This window comes from Equus asinus, chromosome 7 (genome assembly GCF_041296235.1).
Source record: "Equus asinus isolate D_3611 breed Donkey chromosome 7, EquAss-T2T_v2, whole genome shotgun sequence".
In the NCBI taxonomy this organism is placed as follows: domain Eukaryota; kingdom Metazoa; phylum Chordata; class Mammalia; order Perissodactyla; family Equidae; genus Equus; species Equus asinus.
The window spans coordinates 109,797,942-109,825,169 of NC_091796.1; the positions used below are offsets into that span (position 1 = coordinate 109,797,942).

The 27,228-nt window shown below is 49.2% G+C and overlaps 1 gene segment (V, D, J or C); it reads right to left on the reverse strand.

The window, feature by feature from the left end:
• LOC106827306 (immunoglobulin heavy constant alpha-like) overlaps window positions 1–27,228 on the reverse strand; it is a 678,397-nt gene that overhangs the window by 179,968 nt on the left and 471,201 nt on the right.

Genomic DNA, 27,228 nt, shown 5'->3' on the forward strand with positions numbered 1-27,228 from the left:
GCACAGCTGGCCAAGCGCAGCCCTCGGGCTTCTGGCCTCCAGGCCATCAAGTTCCTCAAGGGTGACCTCGTTTGACCTCCAGTGTGTCCAGCTCTGTTGGCGTGGGTGCGCCCTGCCTGTGGCTGCATGGTGCCTGCGTTCGGTCGGCACTGTGGCCCGTGGGCAGCCTGCCCTCCCCTGCGCTGGCTCAGCTGCTTGAGCCCCTCGAAGTCGTCCCTGGGTGCCTGGGCTCTCCTTACAGCTGCGGTGGTTCCACGGCCCCCACTGCACTCCCGTCCCCCTGCTGCGTGGAACCCCCTCTTCGAGGGTCGGGGCTGTGGGAGCCGCTCCCCAGCAGATGAGCCAGGGCCTCCGAGGAGCCCTCGCCTCTCTCTGCTCTGGCCCCGGGCACATTGCCCTCTGCCCTGCTTCCTAGGAATTCATGGCTGGTTCTCGGAGGTGTGAAGGACCTCCCCACAGCCCTGCAAGGACTAAGAACCAGACTGAAAGCAGGGGCACCGCTTGCTTCCTGAAGTTCTCTTTTCTTCTGGGTAGTTTCTGTCTTAGAGAGCCTGGGGGGAGTACCTCCGAGGCAGAGGCTGCCTCACGTGGGTGCGTGGGAGTGGGCGGGGGGTGGTGCCTGGGGCCCAGTGGAGAGTGCAGGAAGCCCGGGCTCACGTGCCTGTCTTCTCTTTCTCCCTCCCACAGTCATTGTACCCGATGGCCCCAACACAGTCATGGGTACCTGGGCCTCTCGCCTGAACCCTCTGGTCCCCACACCCCAGAGAACACCTCCCCCTGCCCCGGTCAGCATGCAGTGTGGACACAGGCTGACCTGCTCACAGCCCGCAGCCCAGCCCACGGCCTCATCCTGTCCTCCCGCCACGATGGCCCCCCGAGTAGAAAGCTGTCTTCCTCTGGGTCCCTGCTGCTTCCCTCCATCCCTCTCTGGCTCCATCCGTGGCCGGATCTCTGACTCAAGGGTGGAGCATCATTCAGGATCTGAGGGAAGCTGTTCTCCCAGCCACAGCTGTCTTCTGGGGACAGACAGAAGTTATGAGTAAGGACAGAGTCCACGGTGGTCACTGGCGTCCAAAGGTCTCCTCCGTCTGAGAGACGGCGTGCTGTCCTTGTCCTCCCATGTGGGGGCCGAGACCCAGCCATCTGTGTGTGGGGGGACGCGGACCCTCAGGGTCTCACATCTTGCAGTGCCGCGGCTCACCCTATGCCCCATGTGCACCCCTGGGCCGTCCCGTCTCTTCCACGTCAGACCTTGGATCAAGGATCCCCCAGTGGCATGGTGCCCACCCTTGAATTGCCAGGGGCCAGGAAAGTGACTGGGCATGGCCAGGCATGGCTGCAATCAATGCTCGGTGGGCAGGGGCTTGTGCCGTGGCCCCTTAGTTGGGCCGAGAGCAGACTCCAAGGCTCTAGGAAGTGAACCTTCTGTGAGGCCCCCTCAGAGGTAGAAGGCCCTCGCACCCTATGGTGTGGGCAGCATCCTTTGACCATGGGTGTCTGCAGAGCCACACTACATACTCCAACGCTCTCCTCCGGGTCCCTCTGCCTCCCCTACTGTCAGGTCCTCGCTTTCCACAGTTGGGGTTTCTCAGAGCACTGCCCACATCCAGGTCCCATATCCTGTCCGGTGGTTCATGGGTGTGCTGTGGGCCACCCCACAGCGAGCGGCGTCTGCAGCTACTCTGCTGGTTTGCTCCTGCATTGGCGGCCTGCAGGCAGCACTGGGCTCTGTTGGCGGAGGCACTCCTCTCTGTTCCACTCACATCAATGACGGTCTGGAGGGCTCCGCCTGGAGTCTGGCACCTGGGCTGGGTGGGCGCCCTTGTTCCCTCTATCTTCCTGATCCTCCCGTGGGGATTCCCCACGCTGAGCGGTGCCCGGGCCTGATTCCCAGGAGGAGCCTGTCTCCTTAGGTCCTGCTCTCAGAGACCCAGCAGTGGTCCCTCCGTGGCCCTGTCCCCATGGAGGCCGTCACTGAAGCCCCCAGGGGTCCAGGGAGGGAAGCAAACCCCAGCTCTTCATGGGGCATGGCCAGATGTGGAGGAGCCTGTGGTCCTGGGAATGTTGCTGTGCATACTCACAAATCGCCGTCGGCGGCATCCTTGGTGAAGGGAGTGCCCTCTGGTCCCTCTGGCACGAATTCGTGATAATCCACCGCACACTCCCGGCTGCTCTGGCCCGGCCTCCTCTCCATGGCACCCGGGCAGTTTTGCCATCTCTCCCATGGAAGGCAGCCACCCTCGAGTTCAGTCCTCAGACAAATGGTCACCGGCTCTGCATGCTGTGAGCATCGCTGTCGTTACCTAAGAAGCACATTCATCTATGTAATTTCTGGTCTGGAAATGTTGATGCAATAATCCATAATCAATCTATTAATCAAAACTGGGATGAGTTTATTATATGAGCCAATCTGAGGTCCAAATAGTGAGCGACGACAACCTTGACCAAGGAGGGCAGTACTCTGAAGAAGTGGGGTGTGCAGCGTGGTTATATCCCGTCTTGGAACAAGGGCCATACATCACATATGACAGAAGTATCTCTTTTACTACAGTCACAAGATGCTTTGCTAGCAGGGCAGGTCAAGTATCACAATATGGCACAGTAGGTCAGTAAGGAATTCTTAGATTCTGGGAATAAATGCTCATCAGTAAGAAATGCCAAAAGGGGCAGGATAATTTTAAGGGCATCATTCTTGCTTTGGGACATTGTAAATGTTTGCAGCAGATGTACAATGCATGCTCGAAAGGCCATATCAGGTCTTTCCAGAAAAAATAAGATCCAGCCTGATTAGTTTAAAGCAAATGGCTTCGTCATATACCTCAATATTTTACCTTTTCATATTGCTTTCATTGATTCATTATTCCCCCCATTGATCGATAATGTTTTTATAGAAAACATTGATGATGTAAGTATTGTCCCTTGGTGCTATGGTGATTGCTGAGTGTCCTGGTCCGTCATGTCCCTCAGTGCTAGGCTTGTATGTCCTTGACGTGCCCAGTTATGACCATTGGTGGGAAATAGTTGGATATAGTGGATGAGCATAGAGGTATACAATTACAGGGAAGCATTCCATAGGTTATGTACGTTTTCAGTAGGTTTAGATTGTCACACAAACGTTGTACCTATGCTTTGACCTGACTCATGAGGCTGCATGTGCCTAATTATAGAACAGCTACACTAACAGTGCTGATAATTCAAAACTTGAAAGGATTATTTGAAAAATGAGTTCTTAGGTATAGTCTTATCAGAAGGAAATTCATCCAGGGTTGTAAGATCAATCAATCACCTCAAGTGGCTGAGCAGCAATTACTCTAGCCTGCATGCCAGTCTTACAACACTGAGTAAAGGAAAGAGTAATTAGTTTGCATATTATGATTAATAGAAGAATTCCAAGGAGTAACAGACACAGGAATTGCAATTCAGATTTCAAGAGGGCACCCAACCTGAAGGGAGCCAACTACGCAAAACAAACCTGGATGCAGGATCGCTTAAGGCATTCACCTGCTTTTCCAAGTGCTTTAGCAGATAGGACACATTGGAAGACTCATCAGGTCCAAAAACGCAGCGTTCAGTTTGAATGAGTGCACATGTCCCACCTTGGGATGCTGTTAGACTATCTAAGGCCATTCTAATTGGAAGACAGCCCTCCCCACTAAAGACATTTGCATATTTAATAAGGCTATTCCTACCTGACTTTCATTGAGGGAAGTTTGACTAAATTTAGTCAGAGTCTCTACGTGATATGACATCTTGTAGCCCCAAGGAAGCAGCAAATATGGCCGCTGGTGGTCATACCAGTGAACACTGATGGAGTCCATCTGGCCTTACTGGGAGGAACATTGAGAACAGCTGTTAGCTCAGGGCGACTCCTTCCCTGCCTCCAAAGGAAGTCCAGGGTGCAGTGTCCCAGCCATCCAGGCAGGAGCCAAGACTGGAGGTTTGTTCCACACAACCACTGAGTTCCATTAGGAGCCACCCAGGGAACGCCTGGCCATTGAGACCAGTGTATTTCAAAGCATTCATGTACTTTGAATATGGTAGTATTGTGACATGACTCGGGGGATATCCATCCCATATTTGTGTAAAGTCTCCCATAGTTCTCACTGTAATATCTGGTTTGTTTGCAAATTATTGGCACAATTGGATCGTCTGAGTAACAGAGAAAGAGTGGCCGTGCCCTGTATCATGAGTAGCATGGGGTATTAGCCATGTTTCAAGGACCATAATTAGTAATATTTGATCGACTGCTAACTCTGGAACTAGATCTTTGTCTCATAATAATCTGCTTTAAAGCTTTGCAATCCATATCTTGAAGGAGAGAAACCCTCTAAGGTAACCCAGATGTACCACAAAGGGGAAGCGGGCCACCTATCCAGCAATTGAACAGATTTTTGTGTGTTACAAAGGAATGTGAGCATTGTAAGACATTGCCATCAGAGGCCCATTCAGATGTGGATTGAAATAACAAACATACTATCAGGAAAACTTAACTGGCATTTTTATCGTTAATTAAAAGGTTTTGTAATTAGGCTATAATCTGGCTTATAGAGCTGGGTGGGGAGCAAATATTGTGATAGGTAAAACTGTCAGGCAATCTAGAAATTGATTATTGTACTAATTACAGTGTATTCAAACATTACAAAGGTGTAAATGAGGAGATACAGGTTAGGAATAGAGGCTTGGTCCAAGTCTTGTCACAGTTGTCTACAACAGATGAGTCTTCTCAGCCTGGTTTGGAGACGTTTTTCTTGGTCAGTTGAAGTTGAGTGTCATAAATAGGAGCTGAAATCAACTCAGGTGGAAAAGTCCATTTTTTTAATTGAGAACTGTGAATCCACGAGTCTACGCATCTTAATTTTGCCATGTGAGATTGTTTAAGAGTACCTGGTATGGTCCTTCCAACCGGACTGCAAAGGGTCTTTTATCTGATGACTTTTCCAATAAAGAAAAGGTGTATGTAGTAGCTCAGGATGCTTAAGGTCTTTATCTCTTGGGAGCTTTATCTTCTGCTGTGAAAGGAATCAGCTATCAACTTTTCAATTCTAAGTGTCTGAACGAGACCTTGACAATAATACTAGATATCTCCCTTGAGCAAAGTTGGTTCATACATTCCCTCTTCTAATTCCATAGGTCATCCTGTTATTGTTTCAAAAGGAGGCAGCTGATGTTTCCCAAAGTGTGCAGATCTAAGACTGGGGAGCACTAGCAGAGGTGCTTCTGTCCCTGAGAGACGAAATGCTTCTGAAAGCTTTGCCATTGGAATTTTGATTGTGCCTTCAGTAAAATGTTGCATTATTGGGCCAAATGTCACAACTAGATTTCATTATTTGTCTAGTGACATGAGTTCCCCGGTCACTGTGTAACTAAGTAAGAATTTCCCAAACAGGAGCTATCCTTTGCAATAATAATTTATCTACTGCTAAAGCCATTGCTCTTCTACAAGGAAAATCCCCAACTCAATGTGAGAACAAACAGATCATCACTAAGACATTTACATCCTGGTGATGGTGGCATCTGAACAAAGTCCAATGGCCATACCTCAGAGGGTCCCTTAGGAAGGGGAAAGTTTTTTTGTGACCCAGGAAGTGGTGTCACTGGATTATGCTCTGTGCACACTGCACAACGAGCATGGCTTTATGAGCCACGGTGGGAGAAAGTTTCCAAAAGTATTGTTTTCCCCATGAAATCGTGTTTTCCCGTGCTCAGTGGAAAATTGATGCTTATTCTGGAGCAGTGGCAATTGTGCTCCAATAGGCACTATGGATTTTTTATCTGGCCTGAAGCCCGTCTGTGTGGTTGTGTGAAAATTTTGTTTTTGTTGTCATTCTGTTTCTCTTCTTCCATGATTTCTTGGGGCTGTAGGTGGAAATCCTTTACTGGGACAGCAGAGTTAACAGAAAGTAGTGGGCATTCTTGAGGCTGTACAGGATGTCCAGCCTGGTAATGGCCGTGCTCATTTTCTACACAAGACACATTTGTAAGCCAAATTAGATCTAAAATGCAGTTGTGGCCATTTTCCTCCTGTGGTGCTGGCTGGAAGGCAGCAGAGTTAAGAGAATGAATAGAATTACAAGTGATAACACTATACAGGACATATTAGAGATTATTTTTGATAAATTTCATGTAATTTCTAAAAGGCTTATATTAATCACTTATATGTTCACAAGGATATTCCTAAAAGAGCTTAGCGTGACTTATTTGACAGTGCTCCCCATATAATTAACATACCAAATAAGGTTAGTTAATTTAGTATGTCCTTCTTTATAGAAGAGAGAATAAGTTGTTTGAGAAGTCCCAGAGGCCCACCAGAATTTCTCAAGGTTACTTTCAGGTCAGAATAAAGACTTGATTGGGCCCGCCCAGTGGCATAGCAGTTAAGTTCACATGCTCCACTTTGGTGGCCTGGGGTTCACATGTTTGTATCCCGGGCGTGGAGCTAGGCACTGCTTATTAAACCATGCTGTCGCAGGCATCCCACATATAAAACAGTAGAGGAAGATGGGCATGGATGTTAGCTCAGGGCCAATCTTCCTTAGAAAAAAGAGGAGGACTGGTGGCTGATGTTAGCTCACGGCTAATCATCCTCAAAAATAAAAAAGAAAAGAAAAGAAAGAAAAGGAAAGAAAAAAACACAATTTAGAACTTGAATTTAGGGGAAGCTTGTCAAAAATAGCAAATGGTTTTAACACACTTGGTCAAATAGGATCACAGGTCACTGGGAAACAATGCTCAGCTATCCATTTAACCAAGGTGGCAATTAAGGATTTTGAGGCAAAGATAGAAAATTAAATAGTTGTAAGAAAGACCTTAGTTGCTCTGATTAAAGACATGGTAGTGGCTGTACAAAAAATTTATTTTGATTAGACATAAAATCCTTACCTTTCTTGTACACTGCTCAAAAGTAATTAAAGGGGCTGGCCCGGTGGTGCAGTGGTTAAGTGCACACATTCCGCTTCTTGGCAGCCTGGGGTTTACCGGTTCGGATCCTGGGTGCGGACATGGCACCACGTGGCACGCCATGCTGTGGTAGGTGTCCCACATATAAAGTAGAGGAAGATGGGCTTGGATGTTAGCTCAGGGTCAGGCTTACTCAGCAAAAAGAGGAGGACTGGCAGTAGTTAGCTCAGGGCTAATCTTCCTCAAAAAAAGAAAGTAATTAAAAATCTTTCATGATCTCTTTATCAAGAGCCAACTAAAAGTCCTAGAAAGTGATCCTTTTAAGAGAAAGAAAACCAAATTCTAATTTTTTCACCAGCTTACTTTTAATATTAAAACTTGTTCACTTAATTAAGTTCATTTTAGTCTTAGCCAAATTGACCTTGCACAAGACTCTTTCTTCAGGATTCCCTTCGACAAACCTTCTGAGACTTGGCTTTTTCATTCAGAATTTGTCCCATGCCTTCTTTCCTCCTTCCTAGTACCTTAGGACAAATTTATGTTTCCTACGAAAACAAACAAAAATATTTCCGTTCCTTATATCTTTACTGAAAACATACATCCGGCTTTCCTTAACTCTTTCTTTAAAAGGATTTTTGGAGACCTCATCAAGATGGCTTCATAAGCAGACTCTGAACTCATCTGCTGCTATGAACACAACCAGGTTACAACTATTTTTGGAAAAATTACCCTGGATAGAAAACTGAAAACTGGATAAAAACAACCCCCACAACAAGGGCCAATCCCAACTAAGGTGGAAGAGGCAGAAATTCCTGCTGGAGAGAAAAAAGCCACCTTCAGGAGCAGCGGAGTTTCTCAGCTGGCCAGGCGGGAGCCACCCTAAGGTATGCAGCTCTCTCTGGAGGAATGAGGTCTGGCTCGGGGGCCGATATTGCTATAAGCATCCTTCAGACTCAGGGCAACTGAGACAAGGGTCTTACTATCTGGCTTCACTGGCTGTTAACTGCAATGGGGGTACTCCCAGCAAAGCTATCAGACAAAAGCCGAAAAGGCCTGCATCTTAAAGGGCCCATGCACAAACTCACCTGTCTCAGCAACCTAAAATCACCAGAGAGAAGGCTGATAGTCCTTTGGTGAAAAGAGACTCACCTGGTGGGCTCTAGGGGCATCTTGGTGAGAGGAGGGACCTCTCTGGAGACTGAAACATTGGTGGGGGCCATTGTTCTCACCTGGTGCAGGTGTCTTGACACAGATTCTGGCAGACACCATTGAGGTTCTTCCCCTGGCCTGTTAGCCCAGGGATCTGCCACACACACTGGAGCTCAGATTTAATCCTGTTCAGCCAGGGCAGGCAGCCTGCCCTAGGGACAGGCCCCGCCCAACAGAAAATCCTCAGGCTACTTGTCAGTCTGCATTTACTGGGTGCCTTGATCCTCTACAGGCAGGTGAGTGGGGATGGGGCTGTGTGAGGACCAGGTGAACTGTGGGGGGCACTAGTGGAGAGGTGGGGGCCTCTGCAGTGGGGTGTTGGGGTACGTTCCATGGGGTTGGGTGGATGGACCAGGACTGTGTTGACAGTGTGTGTGGTCCTGTGGGAGGTGAGGCTTATCTCTGGCAGAAGACCTGTGCTTCAGAAATAGCCATAAAAAGGATCAGTCCCACCTTCCAAAGCCTGAAACAATTGAGTGCTCCTGTGCCTAGGGCCAGGCCCACTCAGCTGCACTCCTAAGAGAACTGGCAACAGCCTTCCAGGTCTGAGGCCTATAGCAACTGTAAGCCCCTGAGCCTTGCAGCCAGCTACACTGGGCACCTACCTAATTAATAGGAAAACTGCAATAGGAGTGTGCTGATAGACTTTGTAGCCAATGGTGCTGAGGCTCCCCAAACCGGATTCGCAAACAACTGGCCAGGGAAGGAAAGACTTGACTCGTGCATTAACAGCAACCCCGCCACAGCAGAAGGACACAAGAAGCCCACAAAGGGGTCACTCCTGGATCTTTTGGACTGGTGATGAGAGGGAAGCACACTGCTGGGCTTCAAAAGACATCTCTTACATAAGGCCAGTTCTCCAAGCTCAGGAGACATATCCAACTCACCTAATGCATAGATATAAGCACAGAGAAAGAGGCATAGTGAGGAGACAAAGGAATACATTCCCAGCAAGGGAACAGGACAAAAACCCAGAAATAGGACTAAATGAAACAGAAATAAGTGACCTAGCTGACAAAGAGTTCAAACAAAATCTCATCAGGATGCTCACAGATATTGGGAGAAGACTGGATGAACACAGTGAGCTCACCAACAAAGAAGTGGAAAATATAAAAAAGAACCAATCAGAAATGAAGAATACAGTAGTGGAAATGAAAAATTCACTAGAGGGACTCAGTAGCAGAGTAAAAGATACGGAAGAATGGATCGGCAAGTTAGACGAAAGACTAGGGGAAATCACCCAAGCTGAACAGAAAAAAGTATTAGAGAGAATGAGAACAGTCTAAGGGAACTCTGGGACAATATCAAGCTCGCCAACATTCAGATTATAGGTGTCCCAGAAGGAGAAGAAAGAGACAAAGGGGGGGAAAATTTATTTGAAGAAATAATAGATGAAAATTTTCCTAATCTAAGGAAGGAAACAGACATGCAAGTACAAGAAGCACAGAGAGCTCCAAAGAAGATAAGCCCAAAGAGGCCCACACCAAGACACATTATGATTAAAATGTCCAAAATTAAAGAAAGAGAGAGAATCCTAAAAGCAGCAAGAGGAAGGCAACAAGTGATGTACAAAGGAAAGCCCATAAGCCTATCAGTGGACTTCTCAGCCGAAACCCTGCAGGTGAGAATAAAATGGCATGGCGTATTTAAGGTGCTAACGGAAAAAACCTACAGCCAAGAATACTCTATCTATCAAGGTTGTTATTCAGAGCGGAAGGAGAGATAAAGAGCATCCCAGACAAGCAAAAACTAAAGGAGTTTATCACCAAGAAACCAGTTCTACAAGAAATGCTGAAGGGACTTATTTAAGTGGGAAAGTGATGACCACAAATAGGGATAAAAAACTTATCACCCCCCCCCCCAAAGAAAACCCAGGAAATAAAGTTACTGGTAAAGGTAAAAATGTAGTAAAGGTAGCAGATCAACCATCTGTGAAGATAATATGAAGGTTAAAAGACAAAAGTACTCAAAGTACCTATTTCAACGATAAGAGGCTAATGGATAGACACACACAAAATAAGAGATTATATATGATTTCAAAAACATAAAATGTGGGAGGAGGGGAGTGAAAAAGTAGAGCTTTTAGAGAGGGATAAAGCTAAAGAGTCTATCAACTCGATATAGACTGTTATATTCATAGAATATTATTTTGGATTCTCATGGTAATCACAAATCAGAAACCTATAATAAGTAAGCATAAAAGTAAAACAAAAGAAATCAAACATATTACTAAAGGAAGCCATCAAACCACAAGGGCAGAGAGCAAGCGAAAAGGAACAGAAGAGAGAAGAACTACTAAAACACCCAGGAAAAAAAAGTAACAAAATGGCAATAAATATATATTTATAAATAGCTACTTTAAATGTCAATGGACTAAATGCTCCAATCAAAAGGCATAGGTTGCCAATTGGATAAAAAAACAAGACCTATATATATGCTGCATCCAAGAGACACACTTCAGACCTAAAGACACTCACAAACTGAAAGTGAAAGGATGGAAAAAGATATTCCATGCAAATGGCAAAAAAAAAAAAAAAAAAAAGAAAGAAAGCGGGAGCAGCAATACTTATATCATACAAAATAGACTTTAAAACAAAAACTGTAACAAGAGACAAAGAAGGGCACTACATAATGGTACAGGGAATAATCCAACAAGAAAATATAACACTTGTAAATATCTCTGCACCCAACATAGGAGCACCTAAATATATAAAGAAATTATTAACAGGCATAAAAGGAGAAATAGACAGTAACACAATAATAGTAGGGGACTTTAACACTCCACTTACATCAATGGATAGATCATGCAAACAGAAGATCCATAAGGAAACAGTGGCCTTAAATGACACATTTGACCAGATCGACTCAGTGCATATATAGAATATTCCATCCCAAAACCACAGAATACATATTCTTTTCAAATGCACATGGAACATTCTCCAGGACTGATCACATATTAGGCCACAAAGCTAGTCTCAATAAATTTAAGAAGATTGAAATAATACCATGCATCGTTTCTGACCACAAAGGTATGAAACTAGAAATCAACTACAGGAAGAAAGCCAGGAAACCCACAAAAATGTGGAGAGTAAACAAAATGCTATTGAACAATGATTGGGTCAATGAAGAAATCAAAGGAGAAATCAAAAAATTCCTGGAGACAAATGAAAATGAAAATATGACATGCCAAAATCTATGGGATACAGCAAAAGCAGTTCTAAGAGGAAAGCTTATAGCAATTCAGGCCTACCTCAATGTGAAGAAAAATCCCAAATGAACAATCTAACAGCACATCTAAAGGTACTGGAAAAAGAAGAACAAGCAAATCCAAAAACCAGCAGAAGGAAGGAAATAATAAAAATCAGAGTAGAAATAAATGAAATAGAGACTCAAAAAGCAGTAGCAAAAATCAGTGAAACCAAGAGCTGTTTCTTTGAAAAGATAAACAGAATGACAAGCCCTTAGCTAGACTCACCAAGAAAAAAAGAGAGAAGGCTCAAATAACTAAAATCAGAAATGAAAGAGGAGAAATTACAACAGACTCCTCAGGAATACAAAAGATAATAAGAGAATACTATGAAAAGCTATATGCCAACAAATTGAATAATATAGAAGAAATGGATGAATTCTTAGACTCATACAACCTTCCAAGCTGGACCAAGAAGAAGTACAGAATTTGAACAGACCAATCACCAGTAAGGAGATTGAAACAGCAATGAAAAACCTCCCAAAAAATAAAATTCCAGGACGAGAGGGCTTCCCTAGAGAATTTGACCAAACGTTCAAAGAAGACTTAATACCCATCCTTCTCAAACTCTTCCCAAAAATTGAAGAAAAGGGGAGGCTTCCTAACTCATTCTACGAAGCCAACATTATCCTGATACCAAAACCAGGCAAGGACAACACAAAAAAAGAAAATTACAGGCCAATATCACTGATGAACATCAATGCAAAAATCCTCAACAAAATACTAGCAAATCAAATACAATGATATATTAAAAAGATCATACATCACGATCAAGTGGGTTTCATACCAGGGATTCAGGGATGGTTCAACATCCGCAAATCTATCAACGTGATACACCACATTAGCAAAATGAAGAATAAAAATCACATGATCATCTCAATAGACACAGAGAAAGTGTTGGACAAGCTACAGCACCCATTTATGATAAAAACTCTAAGTAAAATGGGTCTGGAAGGAAAATACCTCAACATAATAAAGGCCATATATGACAAACCAATAGCAAATATCATTCTCCACGGAGAAAAATGGAAAGCTATCCCTCTAAGAACAGGAATCAGACAAGGATGCCCTTGTCACCACTCTTATTTAACATAGTATTGGAAGTTCTAGCCACAGCAATCAGGCAAGAAAAAGAAATAAAAGGGATCCATACTGGAAAAGAAGAAGTGAAACTGTCACTCTTTGCAGAGAACATGATTTTATATATAGCAAACCCTAAAGAACCCACTAAAAAACTTTTAGAAATAATAAGTGAATACAGTCAAGTCGCAGGATATGAAATCAACATACAAAAATCGGGTGCATTTGTATACACCATCAATGTAGTAGCGGAAAGAGAAATTAATAATACAATCACATTTACAATTGCAACAAAAAGAATAAAATACCTAGGAATAAACTTAACCAAAGAGGTGAAAGATTTGTACACAGGAAACTATAAAATATTGTTGAAAGAAATCCAAGAAGACACAAAGAAATGGAAAGACATTCCATGCTCTTGGATTGGAAGAAATAACGCAGATAAAATGTCCATACTTCCTAAAGCAGTCTATAGATTCAATGCCATCCGTATTGAAGTTCCAACAACGTTTTTCACAGAAATAGAACAAAGAATCCTAAAATTTATATGGAACAACAAAAGACCCCAAATAGCCAAAGGATTCCTGAGGAAAAAGAACAAAGCTGGAGGTATCACACTTCCTGATTTCAAAATATACTGCAAAGCTGTAGTAACCAAAACAGCATGGTACTGGCACAAAAACAGACACACAGATCAATGGACCGGAATTGAGAGCCCAGAAATAAACCCACATATTTATGGACAGCTAATATTTGACAAGGGAGCCAAGAGCATACAATGGAGAAAGGAATGCCTCTTCAATAAATGGTGTTGGGAAAACTGGACAGCCACAAAAGAATGAAAGTAGAACATTACCTTACACCATGCACAAAAATCAACTCAAAATGGATTAAAGACTTGAATGTAAGACCCGAAACAATGAAACTTCTGGAAGAAAACATAGGCAGTACGCTCTTTGACATTGGTATGAGCAGCATATTTTCAAGTACCACGTCTGACTGGGCAAGGGAAACAAAAGAAAAAACGAACAAATGGGACTACATCAAACTGAAAAGTTTCTGTGCAGCAAAGGAAACCATCAACAAAACGAAAAGACAACCTAACAATTGGGAGAAGATATTTGCAACCATCTATCAGATAAGGGGTTAACTTCAAAATATACAAAGAACCAATACAGCTGAACAACAAAAAAACCAACAATCCAATTAAAAAGTGGGCAAAAGATCTGAACAGACATTTCTCCAAAGAAGATATACAGATGGCCAACAGGCACATGAAAAGACGCTCAACATCATTAGCTATCAGGGACATGCAAATCAAAACTACAATGAGGTATCACCTCATCCTGGTCAGAATGCCTATAATTAGCAAGACAGGAAACAACAAGTGTTGGAGAGGATGTGGAGAGAAGGGAACTCTCATACACTGCTGGTGGGAGTGCAAACTGGTGAAGCCACTACGGAAAGCAGTATGCAGTATCCTCAGAAAATTAAGAATAGGTCTACCATAGGATCCAGCTATCCCACTGCTGGCTATTCATCCAAAGAACTTGAAAACACAAATGCCTAAAGATACATGCACCTCTGTGTTCACTGAAACATTATACACAATAGCCAAGACTTGGAAGCAACCTAGGAGCCCATCAAGGGACGAATGGATAAAGAAGATGTGGTATTTATACACAATGGAATACTACTCAGGCACAAGAAATGATGAAATACGGCCATTTGTGACAACATGGATGGACCTTGAGGGTATTATGCTGAGTGAAATAAGTCAGAGGGAGAAAGTCAAATACCATATGATCTCACTCATAAGCGAAAGATAAAAACAATGACAAACAAACACATAGCAACAGAGGTTGGATTGGTGGTTACCAGAGGGAAAGGGGGGAGGGGGGAGGGCAAAAGTGATTAGGCTCACATGTGAGGTCCTGGACTATAATTAGTTTTTGGGTGGTGAACATGATGTAATCCACACAGAATTCGAAACATGACAATGTACATCTGAAAGCTATAGAATGTTATAATCCAGTGTTACTGCAATAAAATAAAAAAAAAGGATTTTTCTATTTTTGAGGAAGATTGGCTCTGAGCTAACATCTGTGCCCACTTCCTGTATTTTCTATGTGGGACGCTTGCCTCAGCATGGCTTGATAAGCGGTGTGTAGTTTGGCACCCAGGATCTGAACCAGTAAACTGCTGGTCGCTGAAGCAGAGCATGCGAACTTAACTGCTGCATCACTGGGCTGGCCCCTTCTCTTAATTTTAAGTATTGGCAGACCCAGAAAATACTGTGTAGAAACACGTGCTTTCTCATAGAAAATTTCTCAGCATGGCAGGAACCTTGTTTATAATTAAACCCAAGTATTTTTCTTGTTTCTCTGAAATAAGAAGCCAAAGGTAGACAAATCTATGTTTAGTAATTAACGTCTAATGTGGTATCTTATGTGGAAATGACCTAGATGCTCAATAAATTTTCTCAGTTAGTTTAGCAAAACTAAGGTTTCAAGTTACCAAAAGGTTTTGAAGTTATTTTAAGTACCTACACCAAAACACATAATTGTTCTTGAAATTTCACCCAAACACCTTTATCTTCTTCAAATCTATCGAGTTTAGTTGTTCCCAATACTTGTATTCAGATTGCCTGCAAACTTCATGAGACATTAGGCAAACTCAGGTATTATTCTAAGGTATTTTTTTCTGACGAATTAAAAGTTGATAACATGTCTGTATCATACCTAATGCTGATAACTTGGAAACACGTTTATTTCAATTAAACTGACAAACTTAAATAGGCTTTCATTTCCGGAAATTGGTTTAAACCGTGTTAACTTGAAAGACATTCGGGTTAGTTTCTGTGACATGTATATAAGCACTTACTTTAAGCTAACAACGAGAGCTCTTTGAGAAGTTATAATCTGGAGCTGAAACGATCACACACATGTAATGTGCATACTTATAGACACACACACAGACTCCACAGGTATTGTTTTGAAACTACTTCTATGAATCAGGTGCATTAATACAAACCTCACCAGTTGTGAGAGAGTGAGTGAGTGTTTTAAGTTTTTTCTACTAATATTTGTGGAGAAGATATGTAAGATGCTAGATGTTGGGCAAGAGTGCTTCCATAGCCATTTTTCTATTCTTTTTCTTTCTTTTCCCCTTTGGTCTTGGTAAGTGGTGATGGTCTATGTAATAGTTGCTGGAGAGTTCACAAGCTCTTCGAGATAAAGGAAATGGGTGGGATCTGAACTGCCTCTAGAGCGGCATTTCCAGTTTTGCAAAGATTTGTAAGTCAAGGACAGCTGCTCTTAATTCCTCAGAATTTGGGCTGTAACTTAAGTGACATTATAGATTGATCTACGTGTCCAAGTACATCACCCCCAATTTGCTTCTTTCCCTCTGGGCGCTTAGTTTTGTTTTAACTTAGGGAGGAATGTCTGTAAAAACAATTCCCATCAGGCTCTGAGTGTCAGCTTCCAGTTGGGCCAAATTTCTGATGATAAGTTGCCAAACCCTTTCAAATATCTTATCAGGTTTCGGCCAGGACAAACAGGGAGTACACCTGGCAGCAGTGAACAGCTCTGCTAACCCTTAGTGGAGCAGTTTTCTGGAAAATCTCCCAGTGTCTCGTCAACTCCAGGAGGGGCTCATATTGGGCCCTCCGTTACCGGTAGATTGTGGGAGCGTTGTGAAGCCACGACCTAATAGACTTCGCTTTTGGTTCCCTCTTATAACTTAATTTTTTATGAACATTGTGCCACAAAACTTTCAGGAATGTTTCTGGAATTGTGAAGTTTTTGCTTTTAAGAGAACTTTTTAAATGATCTTGTTGAATGGAGCGTTCCTTCTAATGGCCAATGTAATTTCCCTCAGGATAGTGGCAGTTTGGTGGGACCCTGAGCCACAAGCAGAGTGCAAGTCACATTCTGTCCCACCACGTCTGATGGCAAAGTGGTGTGCAGCTGCATTTTTGTCTGACCATAATTAGGGGCCCCCAACTGGATGATTATCAAGCCGGGCCCTCAGGACACACAAAAAACTTAGTAAGATTTACCGTTGTTTGTGAATACTTGCAACTCCAGAACATTTAATTTTTGAGCAGTTGTACTGGAGGGTGGCAGATTTGACTCTTTAAAAACGAAAGATTTCTCTGATCCACGGCTCTTAAACCTAGTGCAAAAAAGACTAGTTTGATAGCTCAAAGGAGCCCCAACCTGGCCACAGTGACCTTAAATGATCTTGCCAGCTGTTTACAGTTTTCTCCATTTAGTGAAGCACTTGCAAATGTCAGCATGAAGCCAGCCAGAATTTCAGTGGGTGGCTGCCCATTCCAGAACTGGTCATCTTTCAGAAGCATGGTTTCCCACTTTTCTCTTAGTTCATCTACTGTAAAGTAGGAACACTTTCTAGGGGCAGTGTAGAGTCTCAGAAAGGTGCTGTTTGTGAGGGTCACTCCCTAAAAATGTGCAAGCACCCTCCAATGTGCCTCGGTTTCCCCCTCCCAGCAGTCTAAAATGCTTTGGGGGCTCGGAGCGCTGGACGACCAGTCCTCATGTGCAGGTACCCGGACGAGCCTTTAATTAGTTAACGGGAATGATCACAAGGCAGTTTCCTGTGGGCCGGCCACACGTTTCGTGGATCGATCCTTGGATGCGTTTATTAGGTCCCGTAGCATGAGAGCGCCTTTCAGCTGGAAGGCGCTGGAGCCCCTTCTCCTCGGAGATGAACATGTTCAGACTCTCATTTCTCTAACAATTTGTTCAGACTTTATGGATACAATTCGTTCCAATTTAAAGCCCAATTGAAAAGGTCTGCCTGCCCCACTCACTGCAAAGTTCCCCCTCTAGACCCCTGGCCCAGGACATCTCCTCTGTTCTCCTCTTTCCTGGGACACTCCCCCTAGGTTTCTCTTGCCTAGGAGACGTGCCAGTATTCCTTTAAAACACCTAGTCTTAATGCTTGAAGCAGCTTATATAAAACTCTGGGCCATCAACTGAAAATAAGGAGGTGCGGGTTTCAGGACAACTCGTCGGGGTCGCCTGAAGAATGCAGTGAAGCCAAGGTGGGGGCTTCAATGGGCCCCTGTTGGTTCTGAATATTGGTACAATGAAGATTCCATTTGGTCTCGGGTAGGTCTTTCTGAAATTCTGCCAACCGTGCCAAGAACTGTTGACACAAATAATCAATAATCAATCTATAAATCAAATTGGGTGAATTAATTATGTGAGGCAATCTGAGGTCTATATAGCCTGGGAAAACGACCTTCATCGAGGAAGGAAGCATTCTGAAGAAGAGGGGTGTATCGAGTGGTTATATACCATCCTGGAACAAGGGACGCACATCACACAGGACAGGAATGTCCCTCTTACTACAGTCACGAGATGCTTTTCCAGCACGGCATATCAGTGGTCACGAGATGAGCACAGTAGGTCAGTAATGAACGTTTAGTTTCTCGGAAAAAATGCTTATCTATAAAGAAATGCTGTTATGGGTCTGAGGCGTAGATCCCTGACTTTAAGGGCATCATTCTTGGCTTTGGGTCATTGACCATGTTTAGGGCAGATGGACAAGGCATGCTCGACAGGTCACGTCAGGTCTTTCTGGAAAAACAAGGTCAGGATGAATTCGTTTTAAACCAAATGACTGCTTCATATTCCTCCGGATATTGACCTTTCTTATTACATTTCATTTCTTCATCATCACCAACATTAAAGTGTTTGACAAAACCCCTGACAGTGTCCTGGCTAGTGGGTCTTAGGCCCATAGAGTCCAGGTCCCCCTGCTATGCCCAGGGTTCTGGCAAGACAAATCAGCACACAGAGTATTGAGTTGGGGTGCTCGGTACCCATCCTGGTCCCCAAGCTGTCTGCCCCTGGTTATGGCGGTGGGGCTGGTGTCGAGGATGAGCAGTCCCTCTTGGGATCATGACAGGGTTTTCAGGCACCAGGCCACTGCTGTCCCTGGATCCCTGCAGGCGTGGGCCACTTGGCTGGAGAGGGCGTGACCATGAGGTCTGGATGTTCAAGCCACAGGACTTTTCAGGATCCACACACATGTCCCCATCTGGCTCTGAAGGTCTCATTCTTTCAGACAAATCCTTTCACGTGGGAAAGCCAGTGAGGCTGTGAACTTACCTCGTGCTGAGATGCTGTGACCTGTCGAGTGGGGCTCTGGGGCTGGCTTTCAGGAACAGTCGCCCTGTGGTCACAGAGAAAAGAGATGCTTTGAAGGTGTTCACAGAAGCCCTTCCTCTGGTCTTGTCCCGAACGGGGATGTCAGAGCCGAGGCGTCATGTGTCGCTGCAGGCACTCCCGAGCAGATATAAGACGCCAGCCCAGCCCGTGACCTGGCAGCGCTCATTCCTAGCCTCACCTCACTTCACCTGTCTGGACAGCTTCTGCCCTGCCCCCAGCCTTGCCTCCATTCCGCCCCTCACTCCAGGCCACTGCAGAGGCCACCTCAGAGCTGACGGCCGCCGTGAGCCTCGGCCCACCAGCTCTCATTCCCGCCGTGGCCCCTCTCTGCTGCTTCCATGGGCACCAGGCCAGCTCAGCCACACCAGCTCCACCTGGGAGGTCTGCTTGCAGGAGCACTTTGCTGTGCGCATCCAGGTGGATGTAGGAGCATGACCCCTGCAGGCGTTTCAGGGGGACTGACGCTCCCAGGGGCCCGGACACGTATGGACTCGTAAGGGGAGCTGGGGGTGCGGCCAGGAGGAGCCCGCGCTGGCTTCCCGAGTCGCCCAGGTTCGGGTCCCGGGGAAGCTCCTGATGTTCGGATGCAGGAGGCTGCTCCATCCTGCCTGGCGCAGCGCCAAGGACCCCTGGCAGGTCCCTCGCTCCAAATCTCAAGGAAACGCACCGATTCTCTTTGTGGTATTGTTTGGGGTGACTGGTCTGTGGTGCGTGCAGGCTCCCCTGTGGGATGGGTTTGTGAGGACCAGGAGGCCAGGGCACGTGTGCCATTAATGTCTGTGTCCCAAGGGCTGGGGCTTCACTTGCTGGGAGTGAGCTCCCTGCCCATCTGCTCATCTGGGGGTCCTGTGGGCCCTTCCCCCCCCGTCTCTGCACGTTTCTGTAGGTGACTGACCTCCCCTGCCTTGCCCAGCTCAGCCTTATGCTGGACACTCACCAGCTTCCCCTTTGTCCCTGTTGTGTCCAGGTCACAAGATGTATTGGTTGTTGGTTGTGATCATGATTACGAGCTGTTGTCAGAAACCTCACCTCTCCTACAACACTGTGGGAATAGAGACCACGCACACGGGAAGAGCAGAGGCTGATGATCCGCAGCCGCGGCCCCAGGGAGTTGGGGTGGGAGGGAGCCAGGGAACCTTCGCAGTGTTGCATATGCACATGTGAGCTGTTTTCTGTGGGTATATGGTATATCCTAGAAGTGTCTATAACGCATATGTGCAATGCTAACATATTATATAACATACATGCTGATATGTTAAAATGTTTTCTATGTATAGAAGGATTCTTTATAGGAAAAAGGGGGCTTGGGGGCACCTGATGGGGTCCTGGGGAGGTGGGGTGTCCGTGATTGCTGGGAGCGCATTGGGCTCTCTCTGGTCCATCCTAAATCCATAGTGGGGAAGAAATCAGTGAAGCCGGCAGTCACTGACCAGGCCAGGAGGTTTGGGACGATGCATGGGTGGCTGTTTAATCCCGGGCTGTCCTGGAGATGGAGGTCTGACGTCCTGCAGGTCGTACAGGCTGCTGCCCCCTGGTTCCCGTGAAGAGGGCTCGGCTGCCAGGGCGGCTGCAGGTGGTGGTCAGGGCTCCGTGCTCATGAGCAGTCTGGCCGCTGTCCGTTCGTGTGTTCAATCTCTTACCACAATCTCTAAGGCGGTGTTTTCTGAACATGTGTGTCCATGATGTGCACCGGGCAGCGTGAATCTCCAGTGCACCGGGCCCTCCTGGAGCGACTCCTGCAGACTGCTGTGTGCACGTGTGGGAAGTGGGGTGGGCAGCGCGTCCTTATTTTTAAGTAACCCCCAGGCAACGCATGCAGTCTGCGGCCCTTAGGATGACCACGGCGGGCCCACGGTCCTCATCAGAGCCCAGACCGGACCCTGTCCCGGCCGAGCAGGGGGTTGAGGGCATTTGAGTAAGAACAGAAACAAAGGCTTATCTTGGGCTCATAGAAATATGCACAAAATTAAGGCCCATCCTCTGTAACTGAGATCTTTGCAGCTTTCTGCTGCGACCCTGGGTGTGTTGGGCATACACGTCCCACTCCTGAACCCCAGGCCCTCTGTCCAGCAACAGGTGCGGGGCAACCGCTGCGTCCTGACCATTTCTCGGCCTCGACCACCGTCCATGGATCTCAGAACAGCCGCTGCCAGGTCCCAGCTTTTGGCCTGAGCGGGTGTGGTCGAGACAGGTAGAGGGGGTCCTCCAGTCTCCAGACCACGCAGCCTTCTCAGGGTCATGCACTCGGGGAGCTTCACAGCGAGGGTCTTGTCCCAGTCCTTCCAGAACCTTCCGTGTTGACCAAAGTCATCCCTGGAGGTGTGGGGTGAAGAGTACCCTGGGTCCTGTCACACCTCACCCCTAAGTCCACCTGGAAGAAACATGAGGATCTTCTGCATCTAAGTCCATGGCCCCCTGAGGAGAGAACATTCTAGAAGCAGGGAAGGAGCTCAAGTAGGGGGTACCTGTCCCTCGCATCCACCCCTAATAACTTCAGTGGGTTGACTTCCTGAACGGGAGGCCCAGTGTAGTCTGCACAGACGGGGCTCTGGCCTCAGCTCTGAAGGGCCTGACCCTCAGCCTCTGTCCACGTGGGACCCTGGTTCTCGTCCTCAGGCTGTGGTGCCCGGCCCCTGGTTGTGCCCGTCAACCTGGTCCTGCCCAAAACCCCACCATCGGGCAGACTCAGACCTGCCAGGTCCCTGGCTGCAGGGTATCTGCTTGTCCGGAGGAGCGGCCGGCTGGCCAGTGGGCAGGAGACCCAAGGGCGGTGATGATGAGACCGAGGCCCCGCCTGGCCCTGTCTGCGCAGGGCTGAGGGCTGCCCAGGGTTTGCCAGCTCCCTCAGCAGATGGCCAGCTCCTCCCGAGGGCCTGGACCCGGCCTCCCCTCGCAGGTCCCATCCTGCCCCCTCGTCCTCCTTCCCATCGGGGAGGGCTGGCTCCTGTTGGGAGGAGGAAGTTTCGCTGCTGCCTTCTGAGGTCCTTGGCCTAGAAGAGTGCTGGTTCTGACGTCAGGAGGCCGTCGGCTCGACGGGCCTCAGACTCCTCGTCTGCCTGCCGTGTGGTAGCCGGAGCTCAAATCCCGGCAGCTGTCCACACCTCCCAGCTGGTGTTTTGGCGGGGCCCTGTGGGGCTCCCTACACAGGCCGTTAGGGGCCAGCCCAGCACTGGAGCAGAGGTTACAGGCAGGTTTTGGGGTTCCCCTGCTGTGGCTCCCCCTTTTATGCACATCTCCCTGCCTTGCCAGCTGCTCTTGAGATGCAGCCCTGAGTCCTGTGACCTGACCCCTCTCCGGGACATCCGCAACGTGAGCTGGGTTCCACTTGCAACTGTCGTGTGGAGGTGGGAGCACCTTCTGACAAAGCTTTCAAGGGGAGATCCTGTCCAGCGTCTGCCTCCTTGGCCGTTCCCCAGCGCCTTCACACCGTTGCCGCTTTGCACAGTTTTCCGAGTTCACAGTTGCGTCCGCAGGGGCTTCGTCTGGTGCAAGCTGCTCCCCGACCTGGGAATCGGAACTGCTTTCTCTCACGTGGTTTTCATTCTCATTCCCTTATAACCAGCGTGGCTCAGCGTCCTTTCCCTCGGTTTCAGGCTATTTGGATGTCTTCCGGGAGACGCCTGTTCAATGCTCTTGGCCATTTCTCTACGGAACTGTGTGGTTTCTGTAATTGATTTGCAGGAGTTCCCTGCATATTCTGGACACGTTGTCAGTTGCATGTTTGTAGGAAATATTGGGACAGACTTTGAAATGGACCAAAGGTGACTTCTGTCTTCAGTGGGAAGCAAGACATTGTGTTGGCCCCCACCCCCAGGTGATGTGAGTGGTGGGGGCTCCGCCCTTTCCACCATCTTTGGGCTATTTTACAACTCTGCCCGTTGTAGAGAATCAAGGCCACAGGAATGCTCTTCTTGGAAGGATGGTTGACTCCTCCCTCTCTCAGGAGGACAAATCAGATGCATTTGAAAATGCCTCTATTCACAAGGTCCTTTAGCATTCTTGGTTCCACTACATCCACGAGGTAGTTTGAATTCTACTTAGAGCTGGTTATAAGCCCTTAATTGCTGAGTTCAATGAAGTCTTTGAAATGTGTTCATTGTCTGTCTACATGAGCCTGGTGAGCACACCATGATTTAAAATCAGTCCTTTAACATGTTTCAGAAGTCTTCTCCCACGTGGGCCCACGTATCCTGGGCCCAGGAAGTTCTGTGACAGGGCAGGGGCGCAGGTGACCTGGTGCTGAGGAGCAGAGCGGGGCGAGGCCGGCCACCCCGTTCCTCCAGACTCTGTGTCAGCTGCTCCCTGGGAAAGCCTCCCTCAGTCCCTTTGGTTGCGGGGCCTCTCAGCTCCCGGCACTTTCCCCTATGCACTAATCATGGTGTCCTCACTTTGCTGTTTGCGGGACGATCTACTTTGTGTCTGGGGAGTGGACGCAGGGGGATACTGAGTGGCAGAGGCCGGCACAGACCAGGCCCGGGGTGGTGGGGAGCATTCTGCCGGATGCATTCGGGAAGACTGAGAGGAGGCATGGAGGTCAGAGCTAAGAGAAGGGTGTGTAGGAGTTTGCGGTGTGTGTAGAGGGAAGGGACTCCAGCAGAAGGGAACAGCATGAGCAGAGCCTTGGGGTGGGAGGCAGCGAGAGGGACCCAGGTAATCGATAGCTGAGCGTGTGGGACAGGGAGCTGTGTGTGTGTGTTTCTGGAACCAACGCCCCTGTTTGGGGCTTAATTGTGTCGTCCAAATTCCAGTCTTGAAGCCCTGACCCCAGGACCTCAGAATGTGGCTGTATCTGGAGCTAGGGTCCTTCAAGGGGTAATAAGTTACAACGGGGTCCATAGGGTGGGCCCTGATTCAATAGGATTGGGATCCATACAAGAAGAGGGGTCAGACACTTGCAGAGGGAGGATGATTTTTGGACATGGGGAGAAGAGGCCATCTACATGCCCCAGAGAGCGGCCTCAGGAGAATCCCCTGCTGACGCCCTGATCTGGGGCATCCAGCCTCCAGAATGTGTGAGGACAAATGTGTGGTGTTCAGGCTGCCCAGGTGGGTTGTTGCAGCCGCCCGTGCTGACTAATACACACCCCACACGTGGTCCTGCTTGTGGCCACAGCCAGTGCTGGACGCTCCTCCTTCCCGGGCCCAGGCTGGTCCTGCTCCCCACAAGGCCTGTGTGTCCCGTCTCTCCTCATCACATTGCTTCCGGGCTGCCCTCCTCACCCAGGGAACCCCAGGGGCTGGAGAGCCGAGGGCAGGAGCGGAGGGAGGGCTGGAAGGTCATGGAGCTGTGAGGGTGTGGACGGAGCCCCGATGTACGACTTGGCCAGGCTGTGGGTTCCACGAGGCATCAACATAGGCAGTTATGGAATTTTCAGGGTATTTTATTGTTGTTTTAGAAAAAGAAACTGTAAAGAAAATCAATGGGCTCCAGAAACTTCAAAGAAGGGGAAAAGCTACCCAAGCTCCCACTGTGGGCTTTCCTTTGAGCCGTCTCTCTGCAGGGCCCTGGCAGGTGGGGCGGGGCCGCCTCTGCTTCCCGTGGGCAGCCGTGTCCTGCCCGTCCAGAGATGCTGACTTGCCCTTTGCTCAGAGACGTGAGGGGGGCACTGGTTCTGGGGCGGTGAGGTCGGGGGTCTGGTTGGGTCCACCTGCCTCGACTACCTGAGGCCCCGGCTCTCCCCTCGGTGGTCTCGTCTCCCCCCTCCGCCCTGTGGAGCAACTTGGATTTCCTGTGGCTGGTGACACTGGCCCCGCTGAGCACAGGACGGAGTTCCTGCTGCCCTGCCTCCTGGCCCTTCTCCACGTCTGTCCATCAAGGCCAAGCCCACTGGCTTGGTGACCATGTCACCAGGCCTCTCCCCTGGAGGCCATCTGGCTGGATGTTGACCCTCCGAAGGTGGTGCCTCCTCCACCTCCCCGGGCTCCCACCGCGGCCGTGGGCACAGGTCCTCCTTCTAGCAGTCTCCTCGGGTGGTGGTGATCCGAGTGACCGTGAGGTGCACACCCGGAAGCTTCCCTGCTGGTGGACGATGGCCCCGGGGCCTCCGGGCCTTGGCGGCAGATGCTCCCACTCGAGGATCTGAAACCAGGTGTCGCCTCCTGCGTCCTGGAGCCTGGCAGGGATGCGGTTCACACAAAGGCCTGTCCCTGCCCAGACGGCCATGGGAAGGCTGGCCCTCACCTTCTCCAGGGTGACTGATTTTTCCGACCCCGGGTCTGTCCCGGTGAGGGATGCTCAGCCCCAAGGCCTCATCGTCCACACGGCCCCAGTGTCTCTTGGCGGCTGTTACAATGGGGCTTGTGGGTATCCACCAACTCTGCTCGGGGTTACAACTGCCGTCCACTTGGTTCTCCCCTGGGGTCAAGGGGCTGGATGCAGCCTGTGGTGGCTGGGAGGCCAGAGAGCGAGGGGCAGGTAAAGGTGGCCATAAGGTCAGAGGGCAGTGAGGTCAGAGGTTTGCGATGTCAGAAGGCGGAGGAGCAGGTCTGCACAGCAGCTGAGCAGCATGAACTTCTGGACCTGGACACCGTCTAACATCTGGGCAGCCGTGGACATCTGCCCAGGTGGAGTGACCCTAGGCCCCCTGCCCAATCATGTTCCTGTAGTCGGGGACGATCGTCCGCTTCAGCTCCACCACCGAGGAGAAGATCCATTTCACCTGCAGTGGGCGGGCCAGGGGTGAGCGTGGCCTGGACCCAATGCCGGCCTCCGCCAGGGCCTGCCTGCCCTGCACCCGGGCCACGTGACGGTGGGGGGTCACAGGGGGGACAGCAAGGGGACATGGTGGGAACAGTGAGGGGACAGAGAGTGGACAGTGTGGGGACAGCTTGGTGACAGTGAAGGACAATGTAGAGACAATGTCGGGACAGCCAGGAGTCAGTGCGGAGACAGTGAGGGGACAGTGATGAGGCAGCAAGGGGTCGGTGTGGCAAGTGTGGGACAGTGTGACAACATGGTGGGGACTGTGAGGGGACAGTGAGGGGACATGGTGAGGACAGTGTGGGGACAGCATGGTGACAGTGAGGGGGCGACATGGGGACGGCCTGGCCCACCTTGAAGAGGGTGACGGTGGCGCTGTAGCACACGCTGAGCAGGAAGAGCGTGATGAAGATGGAAATGGTGGTCCACAGCCCGTCCAGCTCCCCGTCCTGGGTCTCGGCACAGCTCTCGTCCAGGACCATCTCTGCACAGGGAGGGGGTGGTCAGTGCTGTGCCTGCCCGAGGGGGCTGGGCAGGGTAAGTGGGGCCTCGGGGGGTGATTCTGTCTGTGGCAGAGTGGGCGGGGCAGGTGAGATCCCTCAGCTGGGCAGGGTCAGTGGTGCCCTGAGGTCAGTCTCTGTGCTGTGACCTCAGTCCTCTATTCCTCCAGCTGCGACCCCAAGTCTCAGCCAGTCACCCCTGACCCAGGTCTCAGCCAGGCCAGTGGAGGACCAACTGTCTCCTCTGCTCTGGTCTGCACTGGGCCCTCTGGGGAGAAGGTGCCCGAGCCCTGCAGGACAGAGGCTCAGGCCCCGCCTCCTCTCTCCTGGGGACCGGGCCCCGAGGGCAGGAGGGTCAGCAGAGCCTGTGGGCATCTGGGCCCCTGCCCCGGGGAAGGGCCGAGACAGGATTGGATGTGTCCCCAGTGCATGAGCCGTGGGAGTGCTGGGGACAGCTGGGTGTGGGGGTTTCTGAGTGTTAGGGTGGGGTATGTGCCCGGGGAGTGGAGGACCGATTGTCAGAGCTGGTCACTGTGGTCAGTGTTAGGATGAGTACTGGGCAGCCCGTGGGGCGTGGGAGGGGGTGGGGTCCAGCTGGTGTCCAGGCTGAGGGTTCAGGAGACCAGGCTTCGTGCTCTGTTGGGCAGGTGTCGGTTGCCCTTGTGTAAGGCCCCAGTGTGTAAGACCAGCTCTGTGTGTGTGTGTGTGTGTTTGTGGAGCTGGTGTGTGGGCTGGCACTGCTCAGTGAGAGGGGCTTGTTTTCAATGGGTCTTGGCTCAGTGTCCACATGGCCATCAGGGATGGTCCCTCCCCAGGCACTCAAGGCCTCCTGCCCCTTTGGGCATCTGGAGTGAGTGTCTCCATGAGGGGACAGGCCTGGCCCCAGGCAGGACAAGGTCAGGCAGAGCCCCCTCACCTGAGGGAGGGTGGGGGCCTGATCTTGGAGTGCCCGAGGGCAAAGTCGGGCCTGTCCCCACACCACTGGCCCGCAAGCCTTTCGTGCAGGCCAGAGCCACCAGGCAGAGCTCTCGAGTGACCCAGTGGACAGGGATCCTGGGGGACAAGGATGGGCCATGTTCCCACAGCTCGGGCTCCTACAGAGGAGGGATGCCCTCACGTGCATTTCCCTGATGGCTCTGGAGGGGCTTCTCCTGTTCCCTGGCCACCCTCCAGCCCCGAGTTGCTGCTGGCAGGAGGGCGGCCCAGAGGAGCTGCCGCCTCTGACGAGGCCCTTGCCTACTCAGCAGCCCCTCCTGCTCTCCTGGGCGGCCTGCACAGGTTCCCACACCCTGGGTCTGATCCGAATGGGACCCACTCTCCTGTAATAGTGACAATGTGGCCTTGGAGCCTGGCTGCCCCGCTGCCTGCAGGCCTGGCCAAGCGCCAGAGCTC